Below are 10,925 nucleotides of genomic sequence, written 5' to 3' on the forward strand. Positions count from 1 at the left end.
CTACTTCTGTGTCATCACTCATTGAAAATGCAAAATGCTTACACAATGTAAGTTATGATGGAATATATTTTTAAAAAAAGTACAGCCACACGTCTCCTCTTAGAATTAATGGGACACATGTGACACTCTCCTGCACAGCTCCATAAATGTCATTCAGAAACTTGTGAGCATCTCTGTAGGAAATGACAGGGAAGCCAGACACGTGTCTGCTGACACAGATCTAACTCCACACACAGTTCAGCTGATAAATGCATCAATGTCTTTCCTCCATAATAACCACAGGCTGGGGATGATTGAGTTCGGGGTTTTGTGAAGCTTGCACGTGATCTTTTGGTTTTGCTGGCATGTAAGACTATTTCAAATCCACAAAATTCCATCACAGTTTGGACTTCCATTGATTAGTTTATTCCTCTGATGTTACTAACTTAAACAAGTTAAATGACTTATTTTTCCACCTACATGAAGCCTCTGCCACAGATGTAGAAAACTCCTTGCCTGAAAGGTGAGTTAGCACAAATAAATGACCTGCATTTTTTAATTAGCTGTAATGAATTAGCTGTAATTATTACAAGTTAATGCAAGGATCCATCATTTTGCCACCCTGCTTTTAAATTTGTCAAAGGAAACCTGAGAGCAGCTGGTTCTGCCTTTATCGCTAACATATTTAGGCAACAGAGCTGGGTGGGAAATGTTCCCATGCTGTTCTTAAATGAAGCAGATCTCTAAAAGTATTCTCCAAATAGGGAAAAGAGTGAGTTTGCTCTGGACTAGGTGGTATCCTGGTGCTTGTTCACATTGGGGCTACTGGAGAAACAGATTTAAGCCTTTACTGGCTTGAGCTGGGTTTCTTATATGCCAGGAGGGATTGCCCTGACATAAGTCCATCAGCTGCTTTGTGATGGGTCTCCTTAAATGTCTCTGGCCATATAAGTTGATTGTTCTTCTCTGAGAGGTGCTGTCTGTGTGGGTTTGAGCACTCCCCTGGATGAGGGAGACTCAGATGCATGCTCCTGCTTCAAGTGGTTTTTATTTACAAAACATGGAGACTACTCCAGCTGGAAAAGATGCTTTCTCCTTTCTTTCAAACAATGCTGGTCAAGAGCACACCTAGTCCTGAAACTGAAACCCCTAGACCAACTCATTGACACATGCTGGCTCCTAGAGCAACAGAAGCTGTGGTTTTTACCAAAAGTTTCGCTTTAACTTTACCAAAGGTTTCGCTTTAACATCTGCATTTCCGTAACAATGACTGGTTTTTTAACGTGTCAGCATTTAGTAACAAAAATTATTTAATAGAAATTTCCATATTCTAGAGAATAAGAGGTCGAAGGATCAGTTCCTTGGGCTGCTCTGTGAACTTGGACCTTCTCACTCGGTCTTCAATAAAGCTTCATCCCTGTGACCCCTCTTCCCAGCCCAGTTGCTCTTGGCACAACCAATCCCAGATACCCACAGCTGATGCTGTCTGGAGCATGCTGCCAATGGCTTCAAATGCACTTGTAGAGATTCCTGTCTCTGCTGAGGCAACCAGATGATTCAGGGCCCCTAAATGAGCAGGGCTGCACGGAGGGCAGTGGCCCAGAGGTGATGTGTCCCACGTGGGGAGTCCTTACACTGTCGGGATTGGAATGGAAACAGAATGTTTTAAATCCCCCACAAAGGAGTGGCCATCAGCTGCTCAGCTGCACTGGAGGTCCTGTCTCAGTGAAAGTCTGGTTGGATGGCCAGGAATTAGAGAAACTCTGCACACCCCTGGCTGCTAAAGGAATAGGAGCCAGGATTTGGGAGCCTTGCATTCTCCTCAGTCCTCTTCTTCTGGATAAATATTATTTATGCTTTTCTAGACAGTCTTATGGGTGGCTAGAGAAAAAAGAGAAAACAGACAGGAGAAAAAAAATCTAGTTATTTCTGTGACAAGGCTACCTGCTAGTGTCTACTCAGGCTGGTGGCCTCATTGCGTGTACTGCTCTTCTTTTCCTCTACAGGCAGCAAACGTTTCAGATGTCTGCAATTTTCCAACAATGAGTTAATATTAAGTTCAGACACCAGTTTTAGTCTTCAAAAATTAATCTTTGCAAAGCTTCTATGTCAGGGAAAATGCTGTCCATTAGTAGGAAATTATTCAGAAAAAGGAAGACAATTTGCTTATTTATGTAAGAAACTGCTGTACAATTAAATACAGATACAGGTCAGTAAAATAAGTTCTTTGATCTATTGCTACAAGAAATCGGTGTAAATATGTTTCCTGATAAGAGTTGCTCCAGCATAATTGCATTTTACAAACTGTGCAGTGTGCTATTACTCAGGAAATGTGTTTACTGATATACATGTCTCCACTCAGCCTCATGGCTGAAAGGTTTGCTTTTTCTGATATTTACAGTTCTTGCACATTTTTAAATAAGGCGATTAAAGTCATGAAGGGATGGAAGAGAGTACAAATAGGGAAAATTGATTCTGGAGCATATAAACCCTCTATTGAAATCGAGACCAGTTGATTGTTCTTAAACAAACGTGGGTTAGTGGCATTTGAGATTAAAGTGCAGGACAAATATTAAGAGGGATTAATTTATCCTGTCAACTTTGGCTGTTCTGGGTTTCATCCTTTTGTTAGAGTAGATGAGAATATGATTCCATCACAGCTGTAAAAAGGGCTTGTTCTTCATGGAGTTTTGTCCTATTTTAGTGAGAACAATACTCACTGTGGAAACTGAGCCTCTCCAGAGCTTGCACAAGTTTCCAGCTGAATGCTGGTGGTATTGAATGCTCACTACTTTCTCACTTTAGGGTAAGCTTGCCCTGGGCTTTAGTGGGATTGCTGATATAGGAAGATGGGAATGATCACAGTGTTGTTAGAACTCCAGCCGTGATTCCCTATTTACTAGGGATGCTGCCATAATAATGAAGGGTATCCAGGTAATTCCTTTCAAGGTTTGTGAACCTACCCAAGCAATGCCTGCTGGATAGATGTTATTCAGTTAGGCAGGACTGAGCTTATTAAACATTGTCTCAGCATGAAAATATGTATATGAGCGTACAGGTTTAAGCAAAGCCATCTCATCAGATTTAATGTGGGGGATATGAAAAGACCATTGTCTAGTTAAAAACAAGAGTGTCAGGAAAGTGGTTGCATTAGTATTTCTTTGTTCTGAAGAGCACGTTGTTGAACTATCAGAGGCAGAAATCTGCTGCAGGATGGGAAAGGAGCCCTCGCAGAGCAGGAGTGCATCTCTGCACTCTGGTTACAGGGGCTGTGATTCGACTGCTTGTGGGCTCCTAGGCATGGTATTCATAACAAGGTAAACAATCCCTTTCAGGCTGGAGTGGGATGTCCACCATCCTCGTGGTCGGTAGCAGGCAACAGAGGAAAAAACAGCGGGTCGTTCCTGAGGGAGAGGATGTGGTTCTGGGTTTGTGGCCAGAGTGGGAGGCAATTCCCGCATCCTGCCTTATCGTTGGGTTCTGGAGCCAAGCTTGTTGTTCTGCACATCATGTTCCTGTAAAAGAGAAACAATTTGTACAGCTGTCTTCTCTGCCACGGCTTCGGGACAAGGTCTTCCTGGGAGAGCCTGAGGGAAGCTCTTGCATTTTCTAACAGAAGTGCAGTATGCAGGGCTGCCTGAAATCAAAAGGAAACTGAAATCCTGTTTGTCGTTTTGGGGGAGTAATGGGAGCCATCACCCCGTCCTCTGTTCTCAATGCACAGGGAAAGAGGTGCTGCAGTGTAGTTTGGGCCCTGCTTGCCTCAGGGAACAGTCATGGTCTAAGGGTCCAGTGGGCCTGGGTTGAGTCAGACCTATGGCACTCAGAGTGGCACTATTCCTTTTTAGTAATATTTGGTGCAAATGCAGGCTGTGCTTTACGTGTAAGTCAATGACAGCAGAAACAAATTGATTAGCAATGAGAACTGCCTCCATCTTATTCTTCTTGCTTTTACTGTAATAGGATAGAGTGCCCTAACAGGATAGTGGAGTATCCTCTGATGAAAGAAAACCCCAAAGGAGGCAACATAGTTGAGGGGATGGTCATGCTCTGGTTTGGGATTTAGATGAGCCTTGTGCTGTTCCATGACTTTACTGCTCCTGACCTCTCCCCTCGAGATATCTCCCTTTAGTTCTTTGGAAACAGTACCTTTGTGTGAGTGTGAAATGCAGACAGTAATATTTGCCTTTCTTCTTAACTCACTTTGAGATTGACAGGTGGAAAGCATATGGTGGGACACTCTAAGTTCCTGATGGCAGTTCATGTTGTGATCTGGTTCTGCAAAGCTAGACATGGATGTTGCTGATTTTTGTCTTTGGTGTGGCTATAGCTCCCAGAATATGCAAAGAAAAAGACCTTTCCTTAGAGGTATGTAGAATTGTCATTGCCTTAGCTGTTATGAATTCAGTTTTCTCTTTTTCTCTCCTTACATTTTTTTTTAATCATTTAAAATACTTTAGAATATTGAATAAGAACTGGGGGAAAGAAAGCTATACAAGAATGCATTAAGAATATATTTTAAACAGATACCAGGAAATGACAACATTCAGGTTGCACACAGAGTCTGAATTTGTCTGGCTTGTGACAGTACAGCCTCTAATTACATGAAAAAATATCATTTCCGAAGTCATATGACATAAAAATATGGACTACTTAAAACCTTAGACAAACATGAAAGTCCCACCAATTGTGTTACACTTACTCTGCTTTGTTGTCTTGTGGGTATGATACTCATTTTCTACAAGAGTTCACTGACAGTACAGGGGGTCTGCAAGAGAGTTGGAATGTTTCTGACTGCAGTGCTTTCCCGAACGGGGATAGATTTATTAAAAGTTTGAAATGCTTTCCTGACTCAAGCCCATGACGACTGCTGGCAAGGCCCATAGCTGGAGAGCAGAGGCCCTTGGCTGGGAGCTGGATGTCTCCTTACAATTAGAAGAGCAGACCTTATCTTTTTCAGATTTCTGAAGAGAAGAAAGAGAAGTCTGGAGGGGTCTTGGAAGAGAAATCTGTAAAAGAGGAGTAGTCTGACCCAGACAGAAAATTGTTTTTCCAATCTGTGTGAGGCATCTAACCTGAGCCATCCCTCTTAGGGAAGAGAAACTGAATGAAAGACTACAGATACTAAAAGATAAGACTATTGATAAGGTGTCTGAAAAGCACAAAAAAGGAATTAGGTGTCTGCTTCAGACACTCATCAGGCTTCTCCTCACTCTCCTCCCCAGCGGTATTACCTGGAGGAATTCTTCCTTCTGTACAAGCAGTTTTTCCAGTGGCTCAAGACATTAATGAAGTTTGAGATAGACCTTTAAGTCCTGCTTCTTGACTGCTCCTACAAGACTGTGAACTCAATCACATAGTTTTAGTTCCTTGAATTTCACCTTATTTATCTGTCAGATGAATTCTGCCTTCAGTGTTAGATACCTCACACAGCTTTGTGAGGACAGACTTTACATAAAGCCTGCAAAGATTTGCTGGGAAAAAAAAGGGGGGGAGGAAAAAGTGTGGTGTAATCATAACATATTACAGTTATTACCATTTGCCATTAAAAGAATTGTACTTTTGCATGTGAGAAAGGGAAGAAGGAAAGATGCTCATTAGCAGCTTCCTTCCTCAGGCTATGAGCTTCCAGGGACTCCTCTCTGGAAGAGCGAGCACAGCTGCATCCCACAGCAGCCTCAGCTGATGGAACAGCTGCTTCTGCGCTGCAGTGCCTCCATGTGCCCCTCTCTCCCAGCCCCACTCTATCCCCTATGCTGGCTCAGATGTTCTCTGCTCCTTTGCAGAGCCATTTTGAAGTGCTAAAATGGAAGAAAACTGCCTGTTACCTTGTTGTTGTTGCTGAGGTAGTTTCTGCTGAGGAGTGCTCTGAAGTGTGGTAGGACATTCATTGTTCAAGGGGCCCTGGAGGTGATACAGGAGAGGGCAGGGCTGTGGGGCAGGGCAACAGAAGTGGCTTTGGTGGCCTGAAGCCACACACTGGCTGAGGCTGCCAAGGAGCCACAGCCTTCTCCTCCAAGCTGGAGTTTTCTGGTGCCCTGACAGCTGCTGCTGAGACTGTCTGGCTTCTGTACAACCCCACTAACACCAGTGTTGCCCCAGGTGGTGGGGAAGTGCAAGGGAGAAGAGTAGTCATGAGGAAAGAAGAGGAGTGAGGATGCTGGAAGATGAGACTACAGTAAAGAACAAGTTTAAGAGAGAGAAATAGGAGTTTAGGACCATTATGAAGATGTTGTTTCGTGGCTCATGGCTCTCCAAAAGTTGACCAAACTGTGATTATTAGGAGAAGTTTATCTAATAGTCTGGGTATACCACTTTACCATAGCAGAAAGTGCCTGGTTTGCTCACCTATTAAACTGTGCAGGGAGTTCTTGTCCTTCCTCTGTGCCTAAGAAGGGTTGAAGTAGAATTAATAAAAGTTTAGATAAGGGCAGCAAGGATGAGTGAAGGTACAGAGCACCTCACCCTTTTCTAAGGGGAGAGGCTAAACAGAAAAATCACCCTTGAGTCTGAAAATAGAGAGATGGCAAGGGCAGAAAGGGGATGTTGGTTTGTGGTATTTCATGGGATTGTGAATGACATGGTCAATGATTAAGAGGAAAGTGAAAAGAAAGAAGTATTTCACAGAATCACAGAATATGCTGAATTGGAAGGGACCCTCACGTATCATCAAGTCCAACCCCTGGCCCTGCACAGGACTGTCCCCAAGAGTCACTCAATGTGTCTGAGAGTGTCATCCAAAAGCTTCTTGAACTCTGCCAGGCCTTGGTGCTGTGACCACTGCCCTGGGGAGCCTGTTCAGTGCCCAACCACCCTCTGGGTGAAGAACCTTTTCTAATATCCAACCTAAACCTCCCCTGATACAACTTCAGGCCATTCCCTCAGGTCCTGTCCCTGATCCCCAGAGAGCAGAGATCAGCGCCTGCCCCTCCTCTTCCCCTCACAAGGAAGTTGTAGCTGAAATGAGGTCTCCCCTCTGTCTCCTCTTCTCCAGCTGAACACACCAAGCGCCCTCAGCTGCTCCTCACACGACTTCCCCTCAAGGCCCTTCACCATCTTCATTGCATTTCACTATTCCTTGCTAAAAAAGGGGGTGAACACCCTGAGAAGTTGTGAAGATAGGATGATTTAGATTGAAGGAGACCCCTGGAGGTAATCTGGTCCAAACATCTCTTTAAGCAGGTCCAGCATAGGCCAGGATTTTTCCTCCTTGGTTTTGAATACCTCCAAGGATGCAGATTCTCACGTTCTCTTCAACCTGTTCCAGCATTATCAGACTGAAGATTTGAAGCAAGTTAAGAAGGTGTTTTATTCACTGCATGATCACTGGGTGTGTTTTACTCATAGGATGATATGGGGTGGAAAGTCTGAATTGATTCACGAGATGACCAAAACACTAAAATTAAAAAAGCTTCCAGAGCTATTAAAGCTGTGAGCACAACATCTGGCTTGAGTATTCTGCAGGCAGCAGGTTGAGACAGAGTAAGAACATACTGTGGTGGGAATCACCACAGTTTATTTGTCCTCTTCTGCTCTGACACACCTACTATTGACCACTGTCAGAGGTGAAGTATTGGATTTGATGGGCCTTTGGACCACCCAGCTTGATGGTCTTCCGTCTGATTAGGGGGTAAACCTGGCAACGCATCAAGTAGGGTGAAAATGCATTGGAGCCCTTAATGCTGCCTTCAGCTTCACAGAAGGACAGCTGTCCAGGCAGGTTCGGACCTATTTCCATCAGGCATTAAAAGCTGGTTTCATAACATGTATTTTTCTGTCAAACTTTGTGAATAAAACAGTGCAGGAAGATGTCGTGACTAACGCGAAGCTTTTTATTCAGGCAGCAGATGAAGTGGGTTAGTTTTAGAAAGGAGTAGGAGTCAGAAGAACATTCAGCTTAAGCAGACAGACCAACCTTGGTTAAACTGCGGGAAAAAGCAGTGACACTGGGCCTTGCATATCTGATGTGAAAGACTAGGAATACAATACTGGATTTATTGTTTGGGTTATACATCATCCCAGGATGCTGTGGTTTTATAGTGGTGACACCTGACCACTTGCTAGCGAGAGATAAATTGAAAGTGCTGCACGATAGGAAAGCTGTTCTTTTTCTTGCTGCAGTTATTTTTATTGACAAGCTTTCAGACACCATGAAAGAGTCCACTGGTACTCAACAGCAAAATACCATACAAAACCAGCCAGAGAAAGATTGAAGGTATGAACAGCGAAGCAAACGAACACCATGCTGCACCTCTGCACACAAAGCTGCTTGTTCAGCCTTCAAAAATAAGTAAATAACATTCACAGATGTTTGGATTCAGAGGTAAGATGATTCCATAGTGCAGGGATGTCTCCCATTTTTTGGATTCGATGTGCCACATCCTGTAGGAGAGAGAGGTGCTTCCTTCTGCTGTGTGTCATCTGCAGGAGAGCTCCCTCACACTCACATCAGACCCCTCCTTTCCCACTCAGAGGAGCTGATAATCTCTTTGTTGCAGAAACATTAATTGATTGCTTGGGGGGAAAAAAATTACATTGAGAAGGAATGTAATGCTTTATTTATAGGTTAGTTGTTGCTTTTCTTCCGGTGAAGTGCTTTTGAGTTCTGGTGGTTGATTATTAAGGAAAGCAGAGATATGATCATGAACTTTGGGCAAAGTCTTTGTGGTGTCTTTGTCTTCTTGCTCCAATTTGTGCTGTTCCCTGTGCAGAGTTTGGCTGCAGCAGCTGGGGTGGAGGCCAGGATGGCACAGAGCAGGAGATCTGCAGGGCAGAAAGGCTCAGTGGGCAGGTCCCAGGCAGGGGATGAACCAAGAGACCTCTGAGGGGTGCAGTGCCTGCATCTGTAGCTCTAGCTTAGGGCTTAGTGTGTCCAGGAGTGCTGTGGCTGAGACCTGGTGGATGGCCCAGTGTCGTCACAGGCACCAGCTACACCAGATCACCCCGTGACTAAGTCTATTAATGAGCAAAAAGATACCTTCATTTCCCCTCCCCATGAACTTGAAGGAAAGGAGGAAAGGATATCCGGTGGATCTTCACCTCTGATAAGCGACTCTGGAGCCAGTGCCTATCCTGGATGGCAAAGAAAGAGCAATCCATGTGCAACCCAAGCCTGCACATAGCAGGGATTGGGAGACAATGAACATGCACATTATTTTGTTTTTGCAGCCTGTATCTTACCCAAACCTTTTTTTTTTTAAATTTTTTTAAAATTTTATCTTTTTTAGTGATCTCAGTTAGAACAAGAGAAATAGCAAAGCTTTTAGTAAGATCAGTTTCTCTAATGACTCACCAAGTGCTATGAAGTCAAAACAGGTTGCTTGTGCTTGAAAGGTATAAAACAACCATGTCATTTTTATGGTTACTGTAAAAAACACTGCATATATGCATGCAAGGGAACATTTTAAAATCTCATAGAGCTTTTTTTCTTGTGCAGCTAGAGGCTCCTTTCTCCTGGATTTTATTCGTGTGTCATGATTTGTATTAAGCATTATTGCTTCAGCAATTAAGTTAATTTCCTCACTGCACTCTGCCAGTCAGAGTTTTGTTCCTTTATACTCCTAAAAGAGAGGAGGAATTAATTTGGGGTACCAGTATCCCAAACCAGTTCCCCCTGCAGTCCACTGAAGTTGTTCCATTGGTGTTAGCAGAGGCAGCTGGTTCTGTTGAGCACTGGGAAATGAGTAATCTCACCTCCGATAAAGACCTACGAGTCCATTTCATCCAAATTTCTGTTACATAATACTATTTGCAACAACATCAATACACCTACATTTCTTTAATGCCTTTCGTTCCAAATGAAATTTCACCACCATAGCTGAAAATGTGCCTTTATTTTTGTAATTACACAAGATTTGACAAGAAAAATATCCCTTTCAGCGAAGTCTGACAGAAGAATGAAATTCCAAGGAAATAAAATATCTTGTAATGCAATTAGAGATTTTTGCAAAAAACTTTTGAGAGAAACAAACTCTCATTTTTTTTCAGAACAAGACAGCCATTTTAGGATTTTCCAGTAGTTTCTCAATATCTCCCTCTTTTTTCTTTAATTTTTTTTTTTTTATTTTAAGGAACAAGAGACATCCAGAGGTATTCAAGCCCCTAGAAGATATGAACAGAATATAAATAGTAACATGGGGTATTTCCTTGGGTGAAGAATATTTCTTATACCTCACATTCCTTTTGCAAGTCAGAGTATGTCTCTGCTATGGTGCCTGGGTAGGTGGGTTATCCATGCCAAGCTCCCAATTCCACAGCAGCACCTCTACCCAGGCCCCCACAGCTGGAGTGGAGCTCACCTGAGCTGCAGGCAGAGGATGCTCTAGACATTCCCAGATGGTTTCTAGAGCTGGACTCTGAAGGGAGCTTATCTGATGAATTAAATCAGCAATGCACACAAGAAACAGCTCACATCCTTGGTTTGTCTTTGCACAAAGGTGTGTTACAGAATCCCTGCTAGGACTCGGTAAGGGGTAGTACACACTCTGAAGATGAAATGGTCTTTTTCCTCCTCTTCTTTCACGCTGGGGAACTGTGCCAAGTGTTTAGATTTTCCTCCTCTTCCTTCATGCTGGGGAAAAGTGCCAAGTGTTTACTGGGGGGGTTTGTTCTCCTTACCCTGCTGGTTACGGTATGAGGATTGCTGTCCTGAGGATGGGGATGAGGTCCAAGTTTTAACCACACTCTTCCCTTGCTTCACAAGGGCACTTCCCCTGCCTGGGCCATGACATGGGGAGATGGTATAAGGACAGGTGGGGGTTCATCACTCCCATATGGAACTGTGGAGAAAGCCAGCTTCCATGGCTGTTTTCCTGCCCTGGAGCTCTGTGACCTGCACAAGCTGTTATAAAAATGGCCAGAGTTAAATGTGATGGCTTATGGGAGTGCCTTCCCAGCTTGATGCAGGTATTTCCCGCCCGACAGCCCAAAAATGGTAATTCACAGGA

This window comes from Empidonax traillii, unplaced genomic scaffold (assembly GCF_003031625.1).
Source record: "Empidonax traillii isolate 1590-97213 ecotype Southwest subspecies unplaced genomic scaffold, ASM303162v1 scaffold1:size7828297, whole genome shotgun sequence".
NCBI lineage: Eukaryota > Metazoa > Chordata > Aves > Passeriformes > Tyrannidae > Empidonax > Empidonax traillii.